General features: G+C 41.3%; 1 protein-coding gene across 1 annotated transcript in view; it reads left to right on the top strand.

Annotated features, from left to right (window-relative positions):
• The first annotated feature begins 20,398 nt into the window (after positions 1 to 20,398).
• AKAP11 (A-kinase anchoring protein 11) overlaps positions 20,399 to 21,508 on the top strand; it is a 48,505-nt gene continuing 47,395 nt past the window's right edge. Inside the window, 1 exon segment of the mRNA XM_082859796.1 lies at positions 20,399 to 20,467. The gene's annotated coding sequence lies outside the window, so the exon portion shown is untranslated.

Raw genomic sequence — 21,508 nt, 5'->3', positions numbered from 1 at the left:
CTAAGGAGCCCACGTGCTGCAACTAACACCCGTCGCAACCACATAAATATTTTTTAAAAAGATAATCAGTCGTGATTTACCTCCTATTTATCATCATGTTGAAAACCTAACAATATTGTTCCTTTTGTCCCTTGCATTGCAGAAGATAGTTGGGATCTAGCCTTTGCCATATTATTTATAGATAAGAATTTACTACATTTTGGTAGTCTGTTTTGAAACTTGTATCTGAAAGATGGAGATCCTATCTATTTATTACACAGTGGGCTCTGTTTGCTGCAGAAAAGAGTGAAACTTTAAACTGCTTAGTACACTTGCCAGTGAAATATACCTGACAGAGCAGAGGTTATAACTTTAGCTCTAATGACTTTTAATAATGGTAAGAAAACGTGAGTTTTGTTTGTTTACATGCTGTTTACAATGGCATAATTTTTAAAATATATACAATTGAGATATTTATTGCATACTATTTTAAAGATGTTTTATGTGTTTTCACCTTTGGAATATATTGTTACAGTTCCTTATACTGATAATTTGGGTGGCTTTGTTAATGTAGCTAGTAATTTTTATGACTACTAAGTGACCAGGTTTCTGTGCCTTTTATTGTGGGATGCATGATTATGTATTTATTGTATGAAAGTCACTGATGCGTGTATTTTTGTACTTTGCCGAGAGTAATGGTTGATCTCGATGTACATGATGATGAGAGATGCCTTTTCCAAAGGGCACTGCCTTGAGATCGTCCTTCTCAAATAAAAAGAATGCATTTGGACAATGTGTGAAGTCTCCATTCTTTTTGGTTGGAATCCCTCTTTTTTTTTAAATTAAACCTTTTATTTTGAGATAATTGTAGATTCACATATAGTTGTAAAAAAATAACAGAGAGAGAGAGAGAGAGAGAGAGAGAGAGATCCTGTGTACCCTTTACCCATTTCTCCCTGGTGATGACATCTTGCAAGCCTATATATAGTACAATATTGCAACCAGGATATTGACACTGACACAGTCAAGATGCTGAAACATTTTCTCATCACATGGACCCATAACAAAGATACCTCGTGTTGCCCTTTTATGACCACACCTACTTCCCTCCCACCTCCACTTCCCACCCTTAACCCTGGGAAACCATTAATCCATCTCCACTTTTATAATCTTGTCATTTCAAGAATGTTATATTAATGGAATCATACAGGGTGTGACTTCTTTATTTCACTCAGTCTAATTTCCTGAGATTCATCCGGTGGTTGCATGTATCAATAGTTTGTTTCTTTTTATTGCTGAGTAATATCCCACCCGGTGGGGGAATTCATGGTAAAAACATAATTCGATTTATCCTTAATGAGTTCTTGAAGTTCACCAATAAACACTTGTTCAGAACCAAATATGTGACAGGTGTTGTTTCCAGTGGAAGTGATCTATGAATAGTCCTGTCTAGTGAGAAAGAAAGCTTATTGTAACACAGAGTGTTATGTGCAGTGATGAAAATCTGCAACCAAGTATGTGGGGAGCAGAGAGGAAGGGAGGATTTAGAGGAGGTTTAGGGGCACCTTCCTGGATACGTGACCTTGAGTTGAGTCTTCAAGCAGTTAGCCAGGCAAAGTGTGTGTGTGTGATGCAGGGGTGACAGTGCAGCAGAAGACAGCGAAACAGCATGGTGGGTACAGCTCGGTGTTGCTGAAGCATGAAAGGAGTACAGCAAGAGACCGGAGATGGAACTTGCGTAGGTGAGGGCAGAACAGTGCAATCAGATTTGACCTCCGTGGGTGGAATTGACCTGCAGAGGACTAAGGACAGGAAGATCAGCTGGAGGTCTAAGAAACAGATAATGAGGGACTTCTTTTTTTTTTTTTTTTTTTTTGCGGTACGCGGGCCTCTCACTGCTGTGGCCTCTCCCGTTGCGGAGCACAGGCTCCGGACGCGCAGGCTCAGCGGCCATGGCTCACGGGCCCAGCCGCTCCGCGGCTTGCGGGATTTCCCGGACCGGGGCACCAACCCGTGTCCCCTGCATCGGCAGGCGAACTCTCAACCACTGCGCCACCAGGGAAGCCCTGAGGGACTTCTTTAGGGCAGTTTTAGTGGAACTGGAAAGGAGGGAACAGATCTGAGAAATACTGAGATGAAAATGGCCTGCGCTTGGAGACTGGCGGTGGATGAACAAAAAGGAAAGAAGAATTCCAGGTTTCTACCAACTGAAAAGGAAAGTACCTTGGTCAAATTCATATTCGGGCATCATGGGTTTAAGACGACTGTAGGATGTCCATAAGATACATGACAATGTTGGAGAGAGGCATGGGAAAGAAATACAGATCTGGGAGCCTCATCTGGTGGCTTGAAGCCATTAGAGAAGATGAAGTTATGGGAATTCCCTGGCGGTACAGTGGTTAGGACTCGGTGCTTCCACTTCAGGGAACAGAGGTTCGATCCCTGGTCGGGGAACTGCCAAGATCCTGCAAGCTGTGCAGAGGCCACAAGAAAAAAAAAAAAAAGATGAAGTTGTCCTGAAAGACCCCCAGGGACTCAGAAAAGGGGCTCCACAGATCTAGGACTCATACCTTGGAGGAGGAGTTGCTTTCCAGATGGTGCTTCTGGGAGATGGGTGTGATGAAGCTGGTTCTAGGCTGGAGAATGGGACCCACTGCCCTTCCAGGGTGAGAACTGGCGCCCAGGCGACGCCGGCAGCAACAGTGAACAAAACAGGAAGAGTAAGCCTTTTCCCCTCCCACTTTCCAATTTCCCTCTTGTGTAGCCCATTGGCAGAGCGGGTAGAAAACCAGCTGGCAGGGAGCAATGCCATTTGTATTGCAAGAGCCTTAACCCCAGCATCGCAGAGCAGACGATCAAAGTGGGAGCTGAGAGGTAACAGTTCCTTAAGTGGCCACTTAGTCTAATAAGGCACTCTTCTTTAAGAACAGCAATCTTTATTACATTCAGTGGAAAGTGGGGCAAGACGCTGCCCCAGGAGGATTAGTTGAGGGACTGGAGGATTCTTAGCTTGAAAAAGAGAAACTGTAGGGTTGGGGAAAGGAGGTAGAGGTGGGAGGAGATGAGGTTGTACGTAGAATTGATTTAAGTATTTGAGGGACCGTTGCGGGGAGTTGGACTTGCATAAGTTCTTTTATACAATTTTTAAAGGTTATGTTCCATTTACAGCTATTACAAAATATTGGTTGTTAGTGTGTTCTGTAAGATGTAGGTATGTTGATTGCTCATCCTTATTTTTGAGATTAAAAAAATTTTTTTTCAAGTTTTATACAACGTTTAAAGGTTCCGCTCCGTTTACAGTTATTACAAAATATTGGCTATATCCCCATGTTTTACAGTACATCCTTGTAGCCTATTACAATACATCCTTGTAGTTTGTACCTCCCACTCCCCCCACCCCTGTATTGCACCTTCCTTCTCCCCACTGGTAACCATAGGTTGAGTCTGCTTCTTTTTTGTTATATTCACTAGTTTGTTGTATTTTTTAGATTTCACATATAAGTGATATCAAAGAGTATTTGTCTTTCTCTGTCTGGCTTATTTCACTTAGCATAATGACCTCCAAGTCCCATCCATGTTTCTGCAAATGGCAAAATTTCATTCTCCCTTATGGCTGAGTAGTATTCCACTGTGTGTGTGTGTGTGTGTGTGTGTGTGTGTGTGTGTGTGTGTATACACACACATACTATTATCCATTCATCTATTGATGGATACTTTTAAATGAGACAAGCAAGTGAAATTGACAGGAAAAACTATGATATCCAAAGATGCCCTGGACTGTCTCATTGAATGAGTTCCCCTTTGAGAGAAGGGTTCAAACAGAGGCTGAGAGAATGTGAACTCTGTGTAGGGAAGAAAATGTTTTCACCATAGGACCAGAACATCTTGGGGTCCCCTTCAATTCTGCAGTTGACTATATATAAAGGAAAACTATGCAGAATCCTAACCAAATTAGGAAACAAATGAATCAGAGTTTGAACTCCAAAAAAAGCTTGTTATACAGCTTCCTTTTAAAAACAAGTCACTAGTAACCAAAACTTTTATGCATCTCCATGGTGACCCTGAGACACTGCCTGATTCTGAAGGACTTTCTGAGTCACCGTATTAAATTACTTATACTTTAAAAGGCAAATTATATGTTATTCTGTAATAATTCTTTAGTCATTTGTTTATATAGCCATAATTCTTGATTAATCAGAAGGTCAATTCCCTAATCCTGGCAGCTAACAGTTTATCGTCTGTCTTTGTCCATTTGGGCTGCTGTCACAGAATACCATAGACTGGGTGGATTTTAAACAACACAAATTTATTTCTTACAGTTCTGGATGTTGAGACGTCCAAGATCAAGGTACTGGGAAATTCTGTGTCTGGTGAGAGCCCGTTTTCTGGTTCACAGAGGACCATCTTCTCCCTCTGTCCTCATACGTTGGAAGAGGCCAGGAAGCTCTCTGGAGTCTTTTATATGAGGGAGGCACTAATCCCACTGATGAGGGCATAGCCCTCATGACCTAGTCACCTCCAAAAGGCTCCGCTGCCTAATATCATCACCTTGGGGGGTTAGGATTTCAACAAACATTCAGACCATGGAATAGTGCTAGGAAATTAAATTTTCACTGGGAAATCTAAATACAGTAGATTTCTCTGCATTATTATTATTATTATTATTTTAGAAATAAGAATTGTCACAGTAGTCCAAGAATCTGACTCTATCTTTCCTTCCCTAGCTCTAGCCTTGATATCTGTCTCCCTCAGTCCTTGTGCCACCGCTGGTACATTCACAAAATGTGACAATCAGTGCTATGGTTGGTAACATCCTGGAACTTGTCTATGGCTGGGGTGTGGATTCCAACCACAAGAAAGAGAGGCTACAGATGAAAAATTGTAGCGTCCTGGCCTTGTATAGCACTTCTTAGTTTGAGACACTCTATGTACATTTAATCCTCATCACAACCCTGTAAGTTTAGTATTAGTCCCATTTGAAATGTCCTCACACCCTCACACGACTCAGGTTGGTCCTACTTCTGGCAATGACATTATGGATAAATACGGGCATTGAGCACTACCTTTCCTTAAAGGAGAGACACTGACTTACTAAGTAGGAAGCAGCCCCTAGAAGCATGGTGTCAGTAAAGCACGTTCTCTGCATGTCTCCTCTCCCCCCTAGACCTCCCTCCCACCCCAATCCACGCTGCCATAGCGCCCTAGCAACTGAGAGAAGGTCCGCAAAGGGAAGGGACCAAAGATCTTACTGTTTAGGGTTTTTTTAGCTTTTTTGACTGCTACTCACAGTGAGAGATACGTTTTTTTCCCAGTATATACAAATATATACATATGTGTGTGTGCATATATATGTACAAACATATATGTTTACATATTAAGTTTAACAGAGCAGCACTTATGCACATGCAATGTGCTTTAATATTTTCTTTTCTATTTTGTTTTTTTAAATACCGGTTGCAACCTATTAAAGTGATTTTATAACCTGCAAATGAAAGGGTCAGCAAACTTTTTCTGTAAAAAGCCAGGTAGTAAATACTTGGGGCTTTGTGGGCCATGTGGGCTTTTCCAGTTCTACTCAATGCTGCCACTGCAGCAGGAAAACAGCCACAGACAACATGTAAATAATGGGCACGACTGTGTTCTAATAGAATGTTATTTACAAAAACAGACGGCAGCCCAACCACTGCACTAACAGGTCACAGCCCATAGTTGTACAGTTTTAAAAATGCAACCTTGGTTCAACAGTTTCCAACGCTCAGCTGACTTCCCAAGAATCATCTGAAAAGCATGTTAAAAAGTGTCCAGGACCTATGGAAGTAGAATCTCTGGGGAAGGGGTCAGGGCACCATTTTGATCACCCTCCCTGGATGACTCTTACCTTTGACCAAGGTTAGGAATCACTGATCTGATCTAACCTCTCCACTCAGCCCCTAGTTTACAGAAAATAAACTAGAGCTTGAAAGGCTGATTTCTGGGCTTCAAGCAATTGTCAACAAATTTAAAGAACCCAGGTCATACAAACTAGGGACTCAACCACAGTGCTGTTAAGTTGGAAATTAATAACAAGAAATATGCAACAGAGCATAAAGCTTACCTCTTATAATTTGTTCAATACATATCCCTGCAGAAATTCAGCAAAAGTGACAACCAATTAAAGGACAGAAGCCAATGCCCATTAAGCTGACAATAAGAATACTAAACATCTCAAGACTACTATAAAAAATTGTAATACTAATACTGCAGACTAGAGAATGGACTTGAGGACACGGGGAGGGGGAAGGGTAAGCTGGGATGAAGTGAGAGAGTGGCACTGACATATATACACTACCAAATGTAAAAGAGATAGCTAGTGGGAAGCAGCTGCATAGCACAGGGAGATCAGCTCCATGCTTTGCAACCACCTAGAGGGGTGGGATAAGGAGGTTGGGAGGGAGAAGCAAGAGGGAGGAGATATGGGGGTATATGTATATGTATAGCTGATTCACTTTGTTACACAGCAGAAACTAACACAACATTGTGAAGTGATTATACTCCAATAAAGATGTTACCAAAAAAATGGAAATTATAAGAGAATATTTTGTGTTGTTGGGCTATGGAAGGATTATTTTAAGTAAGGCATAAAAAGCGTAGCCCATTTTTTAAAAAGGATTCAAAATCTCACTGAATAAAAATGTTAAGTTTCTGTTCAATAGTAAACAACATACAAAAGTTAAAAGACCACAGACTGGAAAAAATACTTTCCAACATAAAAACTACCATGGATTAGTATCTATTATATATATACACATATGTATATATGATATATAAGCACATATCATACAGGTATATATAATATATATACATATATCCTATAAATCACTTATTTTATTTTTAAGTCAGGTTTATTGAGGTTTTGAATTTTATTTATTTTTTAATACACTGGGTTCTTATTAGTTATCCATTTTAAACAGATTAGTGTATATATGTCAAGCAGTCAGGTTTATTGAGATATAATTTTCAAACAGGAAAACTCATCCTATTCCGTACAGTCCTATGAATCTTGACAAATGCGTAGAGTTGTGCAATCAGCTCTATTATTAAAGTAGAGAATATTTATTTCATCTGCAAAAAAGTTCTGTAAGGCCTGTTTCCAGTCAACCCATCCCCCCTCCCACAGCTTGTGGCAATCATTGATCTATATTTCTCTGTATATTTTTGCCTTTTCCAAAATGTCATTTAAATGTAATCATATGTATATAGCTTTTAGAGTCTGGCTTCCTTCATTTAGCATAAAAATATTTTGAGATCATCCATCTCATTGCTTATATCAGTAGTTTTTCCTTTTTATTGTTGAGTAGGATTCCACTATATGGGTTTACCAGTTTGTTTATCCATTCACCTGTTGAAGGAAATTGGGATGTTGCCAGGTTGGGGTGATTATGAATACAACCACCATAAAAAATTGTGTACAGGTTTTATATGAACATGTATCTTCCTTTCCTTCAGGTAAACACCATAGGATTGCTGGGGCATATGGTAGATATATGCCTCTATATCTACTTTATAATAAACTACCAAACGGTTTTCCAAATTGCTGTGCCATTTTCAATACCACCATTGATGAATGAGTATTTGTACCTGTTGCTCCTGTCCTCATCATACTTGGTATTGTCAGGTTTTTTTTGTTTTTTTTTTTTAATATTTTATTTATTTATTTGGTTGTGCCGGGTCTTAGTTGCAGCAGGCGGGCTCCTTAATTGCAGCATGCGAACTCTTAGTTTTGGCATGCATGTGGGATCTAGTTCCCCGACCAGGGATTAAACCTGGGCCCCCTGCATTGGGAGCTTGGAGTCCTAACCACTGTACCACCAGGGAAGTCCCGGTATTGTCAGTTTTTAAGGCGGTTCTAATAGGTAAGTTCTAGTAGGTGAGGTTATCTCATTGTGACTTTACTCTGCATTTATTTAATGACTAATGATCTTTTCATATGATGCTTTGACTTCTGTAAAAATTCACATAAAATGATTTTCAGAAAGCAAACAGTCCATTAGAAAAACGGGCAAATTGTACGAACAGGCAACTTCCATCAAAGGAATTCAGAATAAGCAATATCAACAAACATCTAAAAATATGCTCAATAATACTGTAGTCAGAAAAATGCAGGGAAATGAGATATCATTTTAGACCCCTCAGGTTGGTAAAACTGTGTGATAACACAGGTTTTGGCAAGGATAAAAGAAAATGGGAATTCGTACACCCTGCAAATGGAAATGTAAATCAGTACAACCACCTGGAGACCTATTTGGTAGTACCTTATTAGTTGAAGATACCTCTGGTCTATGACCAAACGATTCCATTCCTAGGTATGTACATATGGGCACAAAGATATGTACGAGAATGTGTATTGCAAGATTGTATTAATGAAAAATAGAGACATTTAATAAAAGGAGAATGCATAAATAAACGTGTCTATTAATACAAATCAATGAATCGTATAAACATGCATCAATCAGTAGGTTGGATTTTTTAGTGTTGAGTGAAAGAATAAGCAGATTGCCAAATATGTACACACCACATGATACCGTTTATGTAAAAATTTAAACACTCAAATAGCATATATTGTTTATGAATTCATATAGTAAAAGCATAAAAACATTTGTGGTGATGATATGCATCAATTTCAGGATGGTGGTTTCCTATGGAAGGGAAGGAGAAAGCACAGTGAGAATAAAGCTTTAACTGTACCTGGAACATTTTACTTTAAAAAAAATCTGTTATATTACCTTTAGTTTATTTTATTATTTTGAATGTTTCATAATTTAAAACTATAGTTCCCATCATCTACCTCCATATTCTCCTGGCAAAACAACCTGAACCAGGTTCTAGGATTTATCCTAACTTCAAAACTTCTGTTCACTCTGATCTTATGTCTCCATTTAATACCTTGGTTGCTGATTCATACGATTGATTCCTCTCTTTTCATTGAACCTGAGGTCCTTGGTAACTAAGGAGTTGATCCAGGAACGTAAGCTTCCCTTGTTTGGGCCATTTCTCTTCCTCAACTGATGTCCTACTTCTGCACCCATATGGATAGAGATTATTTTATTTGTTGATACACATTCTTAGTTCCTGCCAGCTGTCAGCCTGGATTTCTGAGTGTCTCCGGAGCCTAGGTTCCCTGAGCTTGGATTTGTCCACTTTTTGGATAACCTCTTATACTCGTTGTTAGATCCTTTGACACCTGCTGCATTCATGAACTATTTTGGGGATATGGAACTCTGAGTTCCAGATTGGATTTCCACCCAGCTCTGTTGTCTAAAACCTGTCCCAATCTAGTGGATGAGTGTAATAGATAGCCCAGCTAAGAGTGATGAAAATTCACAGCTCTCAGTACTTGCTAAGCTTTCAGACTTCCTTCCTAACCTGTGTCAGACTGATCAAATTAAATGCTCTTGAGATCCAGGCCTTCAAAATAAAAACCACTTATTAGGACACAGCTGTCTCTCTTAACCTTCCCTCACTTCTTAGACCTAAAGGTCTATAATATGTCTATATTTCTTGGAAATATAATGCTGTCTTAGAGATGACTGGGGCATCATGAGTCCTTTAAGCGTACACCCAGGATGGCATGCTTCCAAGCTACTTGCCTTGTGAAATACAACATGTCAGCAACCCTTTGCCTTAGATCTCCTGAATAGCCCTGCATTTGAACAGTGTGGTCTTTCTGCTCTCTGAAGATTCCTCTTTGGCTCTACCTAGGTTTCTTCTTCTAAGACCTCTCTGTTTATTGCACTTTTAGAGACTACTACAGCTCATGCCTGATTTAGACTCATTAGCAACTGGATCACCCGCACCCTGGAGCTCCACTATCCTCAAGGCTACTAACTCTGATCCCAGAGCTCCACTTTTTGTTGCCATTCCTCGCACCAAGCCTCCAGACCAGCGTATGAAAAGAGAGGGCTAAAAGATATAGTGGAGCAGCAGAGATGAGTCTGCTGCCCAAACGATGCCTATTGCCTAATTCTGTGACAGAGGAAACATCAATTATAAACAACACACAGTCCCTGTCTGCCTTCAAGTAGCACAGCTGTCAAGTAGGTTGCATAGAGGCAAAGATAATGGGTGAAGCAGGAGCTAGGCAGAGTCAGTGTGGAGAAAAATTTATCCTATGGAGACTTCCTGCCAAATGCCTTTTCAGGAGTTCTCAGGGGGAGTCAGACCTTTGGGGATAGGAGGTGATGCCACTTCCTCCAAGTGGACTAATTAGTTTTCTAGACACCAGATGGCAGTAGACATCTCAGCATTATGGGATTCTGCATCTGTGTAGGGCAGTGGCCAAAGACTCCAAATGACAAGCAGAGATGAGATGGTAGGCTCTCAGCTCTGGTCTTCTGCTTGTATACCATTTATTGAAGTACTGGAGTTTTTTCCAGTGCATCCAAGAATCTGGTATGACATGAACTATGTATTCCTAAATATCTTTTATTAGTGTGAAGGGTGGGACTTGAATTTGGCGGGATAAGGGAGAGGCTGTTAGATTTGAGAGTTGTAGAATTTGAGAGCATTTAGGAGCTGTAGTTGTAGGTCACCAATATGATAGGCTTAATGCTGAGAAGATGAGAAGGGTGCCATGTAGCTTTGTGAAAGGTTGTAAGGAGTGAAATTACCAGGATGTTATTGAGATTAGTAACATGCCAATAGGGTTGTCCCTGGGTACCACTGCTGACATAACATTTGAAGGTCACTTTGGCTTCCCTGAGAAAGCTTGTCAGTTACCCTTTGTGGCTTAGAATTCCTCAACATATTCTATAGCTACAAACACTGACAAAGGAATAAATCCAAGAAGTACCTTGGTTAGAAAATGTAGTTCATGTATATTTGATATTCTGAGGTAAGTGTGGATGACATTTAAATAAACAATTTAGATGGTGGGAAGGAGAAATGACCAATTAGTTACCTTGGTAGTGGGAAGAGTGAGGCTGAAGATATAGCTTTAGGCCTGGCTGGTTATTTCTGTCTGGCTAGCAGTCTGGGGTGGTATCCGAGACAGGTCCATTTTGACCTGGCAGGTTAAAAAAGGGTCTGTCTAAGGCAGGATATAAATAGGATGTCATTATAATTTAGTTTACGAACAGATTTTTTTGAGAAAGAAAAGAGGCATTAATAACAGCAAAAACTGTGATTATACCAGGATTGTGTATGATTGTATCAGGCAAAAACAGGATGTAAAGTGACCCTGCATATAAATACTGGGGCCTGGGGGGGAGGGAGTGGTCCTCAGACTGGAGCAATTTTGTTGATGCCTTTATAGAGGTAAAACATGACCAATATGAGTATCCCAGTGGCTCCTGGCATAGGTGGAAGTGAGCCACTTGTTATTGGAACAGCCATGAAGTTGGTGTTATATCACTGAGAGGCAGGGTGTTTAATGAGGAAATCCATCATGAAGGTGGCCCAGGGAAACTGAATGCTTGGCATGGGGCACAGAAAGCCTTTGGCTTCCCCCAGCAGGTGTTTGTTCTTATGTATATCTTGTACATCATTACATCCTGTAACTTTCACTTTTTGACCTGCAGGTATTAGAAGTCGTGAGTCAAGGAAAGTAGAACCCAAGTTGGCCGAGGTGGTGAACAAATGAACAGAGGGCAGGATTCATGACAATCTTCTATGGCTTGCAGGTAATTTGAGAGAGACTTCTCCCTGAGGGCAGGTGGAGGATTTGCTTGGTCTCTTCATATATTATTGCCATTTCAGGAGGAGGGACAGGAGGTGGAATACAGGCTGGATCAGAGGACGGAACATTGTGGTGTCACAAAACCCTGTCCCCAGGGGAGGTGGTGAATCAGATTGTTAAAAACAAGGAGAGGAAGCATTTGCCGCGTCCTGGCAGAAGGGACTGGTGTACAGATTCCGAATGGTATCTGAGAATCAATTATGTCTGCAGAAAGAGCTCTCTGTTTGCAAAATGGCATTGTCCGGTCGTGTTTTAATGAAGGGATGCTGGAGCAGAAAGCTGCATTGACTTTTTCGGTAGAGACCAGGTAGAAATGCAAGCACTTCAGAGGATGCTGGTGTGGAGAGGTAATAATGATCCAGAATCGAATAGGATAATGTATGTTTCGGCAGACATCAGCTGAGGACATTTTTTCCTCTTGGAACTTAGCTGAATTCCTAGAATCACGTAAAGTGAGCAAGAAATGTTCATGATAATTAAGAACAGTTATAAAAAATTCAGACTAATATTGAAGTTGGCAGGGCACAGGGTTTGACACTAAAGCCCAAGTAGTACCTTGTAAAATGTTGACTTCTCTTTCCCATAAAAGAATGACATTTCCTCAAGCCATACACAAAAGGTGGTGTGGTATTCTATCATATTTTATTTATTGCACATCTTATTTTCATCAAGAGTTTATACAGGAGTTTCAGAATAGCTACTGACCATCTGAAAAAGAGAGCAAGAATTACAGGTGGTTAGAGTGTAAAACAGGACCTCTGTAGGAATCTTGTTACACCCATTATGCCCTGCCTTTAGGCATGATGTTTCGAGATGACAAGATCTTTGTAAGAATCTTATTACAGCAACTGATAAGGATAGCAACCTGCACAATCAAATGTGAGATAAGGACAGGCTTTAAAAAGGAAGAACTTTTAAATCAATTTAGAAATAAGAGCAAAATATGACAAAGTCAGAGATTAGGCCCTTACCAATTTGGGCTCTAAAAAGCGTATCTTAAAAATAAATTGCATGAGCGTGAGGAAGTGAAGCTCAATGTGAGTACTTAGTCCAAAAAGGAAAAGAAAGAATACAAAAAACCAAGATATAAAAATAAAAAATTGCACATAGCTCAAGAAATTTGACATCCACTGTTTATAAAGATAACCCATTGCATTCTAAGACACTGCTAATTATTTTCCGCTTTATATTTGAACTCAGATCTACTCCCTTCCCTCTGGAAGAACAGAGTCTAAGACATTTCTTGTATGACAGTATTTCGACTTCAGTTTATTATATCCCTGTGAATCTTCCCTTTTCCAAGTGAAATACACAGGTGAAATTTTACTTATGACATATTTTCTTACCCCCTCACCTCTGGTCATATCTCACTGGTTAATGCAGGTGTGGACTGACTAACTTAGAGTAGAGTAGGGCCACCACCTCTTTTGTTCTGAGCATCATACTAGCATTCATGTAGCCTAAGGTTGCATTTTTATATTTCGGTAGCCACATCCTTCAGAGGAAGAGGATAGTGCTGACCATGAAGTGATGTAGGCCAGTAAAGCAGAGATGGTGGGTTGCTTTGAAGTTCATGAGAACTGACTATGAGGACTCCTAGTTATCCTCTGGAAGGTTGGCTGATTTCACAGGTTTCATTGCTGGGAAGAAGAGCAAATCTGTCTAGGACAACCCCAGGGGATCCAAAACAAATAGGGATCAAAACTAGTATGGGGGGGCTTCCCTGGTGGCGCAGTGGTTGGGAGTCCACCTGCCGATGCAGGGGGCGCGGGTTCGTGCCCCGGTCCGGGAAGATCCCACATGCCGCGGAGCGGCTGGGCCCGTGAGCCATGGCCGCTGAGCCTGCGCGTCCGGAGCCTGTGCTCCGCGACGGGAGAGGCCACAACAGTGAGAGGCCCGCGTACCGCAAACAACCAACCAAACAAACAAAAAACTAGTATGGGGCTAGACTAGACATCTCTAGCACAATTTAATGGCTTAAAATCCCACAAAGAACAGGGATTTCTTAAAGCCTGGGAAGCATTCAGGGTATCTTAAAAGTTCTGTGATTTTTCAGCCTAGATTTTTACTACAGTGTTTAATGCTTCTGCGGCCAGAAGTAGGCATGCAGTATTCATATTTCGCATGTATGAGTATTACCTACTTTTAAAGATTTAATCACATAAGGATATTTCTGTTGAATTTCATGTGAGTTAACTAATGAATACAGATGCTCTTATCTCATGTTAATGTTTCATTTGAAAAGCAAAGCAGCCAAGCAACAAGGAATGATAGTCCCAGGAACAACTTGTTCTAGGATCTGTTTTCTCTTGTCATAAGGTGATGACAATATTCAAAGGACTTCCCTTGCCCTTTAGATACCTAATCCAGGGTAAGTCATCTAATATCTTTTTTTATGTAGTAAACATATATGCTGTTGGCTCATATGAAGAGGAAGTCTGTTTCACATTTTGCAAACGACATTTTTGAAAAGTTGTACATAAATGTTTTTGTAAATTATTTTTCCATTTAATTATGCTAAATGCTTTAAAAATTCTTGATTACATTTGTGCTTCTCTGAATTAGAAAGGTCTGTAACATAAGTGTTTTATGAACCTTTGCTCTTCTATTTTATAATTAACTCTATACCAACTATTTAAAATCAGAAAGGCACTGATATTTTAAAAACTGTCTTATGAAGTAATTACATTTAGACATGATTATTTGTTCTTGAATTTCAAACAATACACATTATGTTTTCTTAAAAGATGGTATATCTGTATTTTACATATTGGAAGTTAAGTTAGTAATCTAGCCATACCTATGATGTTTTAAATCAGAAGAATTATTATATGTGAGTAGGATATATAATAGTACTCAAATTTATTTTGCTAATTCAAGATGTCTAATTTGGAGTGGCACTTCTGAATTATCACCTGTATTATTCATATATATATATATATATATATATATATATGAAAACATTACTGGGATAAACCATAATGGAAAAGAATATTTTAAAAAGAATGTATGTATATAACTGAGTCACTTTGCTGTACAGCAGAGATTGGCACAGCATTGTAAATCAACTCTACTTCAATAAAAAAAAATTACTACGTATCATGTTATAAGAATGGTTAAGATGAGTTTTATCCTTCAAGAGACTCACTACAAAAGAGTAAAGTAAGTATAAGTTATAAACGATACAACAGACTGTGGTGTAATATACATGCTAGTAAAACAGTCATGAATGAGAAACTTCACCTTTTAAATTTAAAAAGCATTTTTGTTTTTAAATGGCTGATGAAATTATAATTTTCATATTTTCCCACTTTCCAAATGTTTTACATTGGTTTATTATTACTAAATAATGTTTGTAAAGCAAGCACCAGAAAAGGTAGTCTGCTCTATTATCTTTTCCTGTATCCTTTGTAGTCAAAAGGTCATTAGGAGGATGACAATGAGTAGCTAGCTTTGTGCAGCACGCCTAGTTCTGTGGAAAGGTAGAACCAGATTGAACCAGCTAATTTTAGTCAGAACTATGACATTTAGTGCCCCCAGTGACCAAGAACAAATCATTCATCCGTGCTGGGCCATAATTCTTTCATGCGCTGATAAACCAAACATCTTGGCTCCGTCAGGCTATGTAAACAAATGAAAGTAACATTTCCATTAAATAGCAAAATTACTTTGGAGGAGACCCCACCAGCTACTAACTTGATTGCTAGAAATTAGCCCACTAGAATGTGTCCTGGGGACGTGTGAGGCTTTCCTAGGCATAATGTTAGGTGCACTTAGACACAGCCTGTGTTCTCTGACTTGTCACTCTGCTGCCTCAGCTTCACTGTACACCACTGGCCTTCCCCTCTCTATACCCCCTTCTGCAGGGAGCGTGGGCAGGGGACATGTGTGTCCCCTGCTACACCATCTCAAGCATGGGACAGGCTTTCTACTAATTCCCTTTGGCACCGCACAGATTGGGCTTACAACATTTATCAAGACTTTACTGAAGATTCCTGGTGTTAAAAAAAAAAGATTAAAGAAAACAATTTAGGTGATACAAATAAACTACCTCTTCATGAAGCAGACGGTCTCCATTTGGAGAACTGCCAAATGGCGTGGAAGCCAGGAAGCTTTTTATAGAATAAAGAATAAAGGACACGGAAAAGAAAAATAGAAAATATCTGATTGGGGGGCCACAGAGTTGATCTTGCTTGGGGAGAGAAGGAACAAGGAAATAAGTCCAGAGTTGGCTTGGCATTTGGGGATTGGCTGACTGGATATACTGTTTCTGGTCTAGTGGACAATGTACAGGGACATGAAAGTTCTCTAAGGTTTGGTTTGCTGAGGTGGCACTGTGGGCCCAAGAGCCTCCATCGTGAGCCTAAAATTTAGTTCAATTCTAGCAAAAGAGGTAAAACAGAACTCCTTTCCTTCCTTTCTTCCTTCCTTCCTTTCTCCCTTTCCTCTTCCTCCTCCCTGTTCCTTCCTTCTCTCCTCCTACATCTCCCCTCCCTCCTCCCCCCTCTCCCCCTCCTCCTCCTTTTTCTCTCTCTCTTTCTCTCTCTTTCTTCCTCCCTCTCTCCCTCCCTTCCTTCCTTCCTCCCTTTGAATAGCTATTGAATAACTACTAACACCCGCTATGTACCAGGCATGTATAACTAAAAACAGATGTGGTTCTTGCCCAGGGATCCTACTATCTAGCAGAGGATAGAGACAGACGTTAACCAAATAATTACTCCAATAGGAATCATTGTAAGTTGATGAATGCTTTGAAGAAAAAGTAGAGTCCTAGATAAGGAGGATCGTACTTAGTCTGGGGAATTAGGACAAGAGTTCTTGAGGAAATGAGAGTAGAGCAGGATGCTGAAGGATTCATGGGCATTCAGAGGCTAAGGGGGGGATGGAGAGAGAAAGCACATTACTACTGAAGGAACAGCCTGTGGGAAGGCCCTGAAGCAGGGAGGGTCTGGCCCTATTTCAAGCAACCGAAAGGAAGACTTGTCCAAGAAGGAGAATGATATCAGAGCAGAGGAGAAAGTTAGGAAGGTCATGGGCCGAACCATAATAAGCCACTGAATGGTTTTCAACAGGGGAGTGACATGGTCAGATGTGAATTACCCAAGTAGAAATGCCAACCCTCTGGGGATAGAGTGCACATATTTCAAACAGCAGGCAAAAAAGACAAAGCTAGGAGAGAAGTAGCTGTGCTAGAAAAAAAAAAAATATGGACTTTGTAAACTGGATATATTTTATTTTTTAAAGTATTAAAAAAGAATAAGCAACATCCCCACAAAACTTGTACACAAATATTCAAAGCAGCATTAGTCAGATAGGCAAAAAGTGGAAACAATCCAATGCCTATTAACTGATAAGTTGATACATAAAATGTGCTATATCTATACAATGGAATCACGATTGGGCAATAAAAAGAAATGAAGTGCTGATAAATGCTACAACAGGGTTGACCTTTGAAAACATTGTGTGAATGAAGTGAGACACAAAAGACCACATATTGGATGATTTTGTTAATATGAAATTTCCAGAATAGGCAAATTTATAAACGCATAAATAGATTAGTCATTGCTTAGGGCTGGGGACAAGGTGGAGGATTGACTGCTAATGGGTATGGGGGTTCTTTTGTGGGGGAAAATACTGTTCTAAAATAAGATTTTGGTGATGATTACACAACTCTGGGACTATACCAAAACCACTGAACTGTACATTTTAACTGGGTGAATTGTATTGTATGTGGATTATAGCTCAATAAAGCTGTTAAAAAAGAAAATAAAAACAATCCAGGAACTAGGGACACCTGTAGAAATGGATTTCAACCCTAATTTCTTCTCACTTTATATTCGTTGGATTCAAAATAATGGTAGCTGGCAAGAGACACCACAGTGACTGTCTTGCTAGTGTGACTTGGGAGGATTTATGGCTGTATTAATTTAGGTTAGAATGGTAGAGCTGAGCCCATTGTTCATCTAAATTAGCAGTAACAAGCAGCTGTTTCAGTTAATCATTGTAAGGACTGCAAACAGCACTCAAAGGAGTACTCAGTTCCTTCAGCAGTTTAAAAGAATGATCTTAATGTGTTAAAATAATACCTTTTCTCATTCAGCACTTTTCCTTTCAAAAAAACGCTACAATGTTTCTTGAAATCTTATTTTCATTAAAACCAAGGTGTAAAGTTTAAAATATTGCTCCAGATCTTTTAAACATTTCTTTTCTAGTTCTTAAATCTTGATTAGGAAAAGGTGCATCATTATTCACTAAATACTACATAGGTTCAAAATAGCTACAGAGAAAGGGAGTATGAGGTTGAGCAGGTGGCAATGCTTCCGTTTTCACACTCTGAGAAGGCCAAGGTTTCTTAGGGAAACATTCCTGGTATCTGTATTAATCAGTTTCATAGTTCCTCAGCTGGTGTGTGTGTGTGTGTGTGTGTGTGTGTGTGTGTGTGTGTGTGTGTGCGCGCGCGCGTGCGCATGCATTTCCAATTTCATTTGGCATGTGCTGACGACTCTGTTAGGTTTTCATAAAAATTCATTTCATTTCCCTTTTCAGCTTCCGTCTTGCTGGTGTGTGCATGCCAAAGTGTAATTCAGGCTTAACCACTTTGCGTGTAGGTTAGTTCATTGCCTTGTTTTTTGTATGAGGAAGCTGAGATTCAAGGATGATAAGGTACTTCGATTTGGTTGAGTTAATGAGTTCTTCCAGTTGGAACTCAGGTCTCCTGATTTCTGTTTCTGTTAGTGAAACATCTTCATTTTCTAGCCTTCAACCTCTATCTTTTCAAATCTTATACTTAGGAATAAATATCTGCATTGAACATCATTTTACGTTGGTTTTTCTTAGAACTGACTTTTGGACAGAAGAGGTGGTTATCTGTGTGTTGTAAATGGAGGAAAACAAATCAAAGGTGACTTTCCTTTTGGGCCATTCATTTTCCCAAGTAACAAAATTTTCCATTTATTTCTCCAACCGTAATTAAACAGCAGTAACTGAAGGATATCTAGATGTTCTTAACAAAAAGTGGCAAACAGAACCAGGACTCTGACCTAATGGATTTTAGAGTAGGAATGTCAAGGTCATTGGAAATTAAAAATTTTCAGGAGTCTCTCTTACATAGATTACAAATCTCCTAATCTCCCTGCTTCCTCTGTGGTCTCCTTAAGATCCATTCTCCACAGCGAAGAGCTTAAAAAAAATTAAACCATAGGTGTCTCTCCCCTATTTAAAACTCTCCAGTGCTTTCCACTGCACTCAGAATAAACTCCCTAATTCCTTTATTGGCTTACAAAGCCCTACAGGATGTAACCAATGCTTGTTTACTTCTCCAAGCACATTTCCAAGCTTATTTCCTCTTACTTTCTCATACCTTCCCCCTCAAACCCTATTTAGGGCCTTTGAATTAGCTGTATCCTTTGCCTGGAATGCTCTTCCCTCTGATATTTGCATGCCTGTTAAGCCAACCACTTCTTAAATGTCTCCTCCTCAAAAGGGTCACCCCATCACAATCACCATCACATCATTCACTGTATTTCCTCTGCACAGAGCTTAACACTAACGACATTTTTCTCCCCTCCCCCCCATAAGCTCCCTAGAACCTAGATTTATCTGTCTTCGAGGCAGCTCAATCAAGAGCCTGGAGGAGTGCCTAACATATGTAGGAGCTCAACAAAAATTTGTTAAATGAACATACAAATATACCCTTTCTTCCCTGCCCCTTTCTCCCAACCAGGGCAAAACTCATAATGAGGATACACTTAAAAACGTCTTTCTCATCTATCAGGTATTTCCACCCTTGAGGGATAGATGTCTTCGAGGAGACTGCAACATCATTGGATTCGCCCTTCTGATTCTACCTTGTTTCTACATATTAGCTTTTCATCTAGAGCTTGGTTTCTCCGTGACCAATGCTTTACTTCCCGATTCCGATATCGCGTAACGACGGAAGGGTGAGCACTAGGGCCCGGAGATCCCTTGATGCTAATCGTTGAGGTTAGGATAGGGCAGTTGGCCTGGTGCGCTGTGAGTGATCCTCCCTAGAGATGCTGGGGAGAAGGGGCGGAGCTATCCCAAAGGATGAGCCTTTCTTGGGCCGTCCGATCTGGTGGGGCTGCCGCTATGAGAAGGGCCCCGGGAATCAGAAGAAAGCAAAGCTAGCCTGGGGCGAAGAGGGAGCCCAGCTGACCCCAGGCGGTAAAACCAAGGGGACTAAGGAGAGGTGGCAGGGCCTTAAACCAAAACTGCAGAAAGAAAGTCAAGACTTGGATATTTTGCCAGAGGAAAGGGTTAAACAGTTTCCAAGGTAACGGACCAGGAAGCGCGCAAGACGTCTGCAGCAGGTTCGAAGGTCAGCCTCGAGTTTAAAGCTCCCCTGGCCCAGCGGATTCTGGCCAATGGAGGGGCAGCTGGGTGTGGTCACATGATGCGCGGGGCGGTCCTGCTAGCTGCCCTGGAGCACGTGGGAAGGTTTTTCCTGTTCCTTTTTTCCTTTTTAAAAAAGCCCACCCACTTTTGCGCGGGCTTTGGCGCGGGGTTCTTCTCGCGAGAGGCGTGCCACCCTCTCGCGTGAGTGAGTGGGAGGCGTGAGGACTAGGAGGTGTTGCGGGCTGGAGTTGCTGCGGCGGAAGCCGGGGGTGGGCAGGCCGGGGGCGGGCCGCGGGGCGGGGAGGGGGGGAGGGCTGGGGGGCCGCTGCGGGAGGGGGCGCCCGCCTGCTCTGCAGCTCGTGCGGCTGGTCGTTGCGGGCCGGTGACATGCCTGTGAGCTGCGGAGGCTGCGGCCCCCAGGTGAGCCGGGCGCGGATCCGCCCGCGGCGTGAGCAGCGCCGTTGGCTGGGGTGGAGGCGGGGTGTAGGGCCGCGGTGGATATAGCGGCCTGGCTCGGGCGCCGCAGCCCCTTCGTCTACCCGCAGTCCCTGCCCGACTTCGGAGCTGCCCCGAGCTGCGCCTTCGTACGGCGGTGGGAGGAGGGCGGGAGGAGCGGGGCGGAGGTAGGAAGCTCGAGGCACCGGGCCGTGGGGGAGGGGTGTCCTCGGGCTGGAGATGGGTCTTCCAGGGGTCCGAGTGTGGCGGCGGAGCAGCATCCCCCTTGGATGACAAGCTTAGTTTCCATCCCCAGGGTGGTGTTCAGAGCCGGGTCCCCTCCGTGCGTGCTGCTGCGTATGCTTAGTTTGTGTTCGTGGTGCGCGCACAGGAGCATATGGAGGAGGAGGACATTGCACTTTGTCCTCGAACAGCATCCTTCACTGTCAGAACCGTTGAGCCCTGGAACCAGGCACAAACCAAATCTTGTGACAGAAACGGAAAGCGTCCAGCAGCTCCTCGGAGTGTTTTGATTTGGATTTGCTGTCAGATTTTCTTCAACGCTGTTACATGGCTCAAATGCTGGCCATCAATGTTCCGAATGGATTGGGTGTACTTACGCTTTTATTCCAGGCACTTAAACTGCTTTATTAAAAAAAGTGTATGTGACCAAAGTATTAAAAACGTTGGTAAAATGACAATGGCAGTAGAACCTAAACCACAGTGGTATGACGTGGTAGCAGTTCTGCTTTCCCTCCTCGGAGACCTTATTAAACTGGAGGTGGTTTAGCTTAAGATGCTAAGGAAATTTCAGGGTGAGAAATACTGCTGAGGTACATACCTAATGGCTTTAGTGCAGATTGTAGTTAAAAATTCTGGTTCTCTTTTCAGCTTTGTAATTATTCAGCCCCTTGCAAAACTCATAAGCTTTCCCTACCTTATTTCCACCTCGTTAAGGATGTTATATTGATTGATACTGATTTTGATATGTCTGGAAATAGAAAATATAGAGTACTCAGAAAATTT

The sequence above is a fragment of the Leucopleurus acutus genome, assembly GCF_964270905.1.
Source record: "Leucopleurus acutus genome assembly, chromosome: 18".
Classification (NCBI taxonomy): Eukaryota; Metazoa; Chordata; class Mammalia; order Artiodactyla; family Delphinidae; genus Leucopleurus; species Leucopleurus acutus.
Note: the sequence above shows the minus strand (reverse complement) of the source record. Positions and strands in the feature narration are given on the sequence as shown.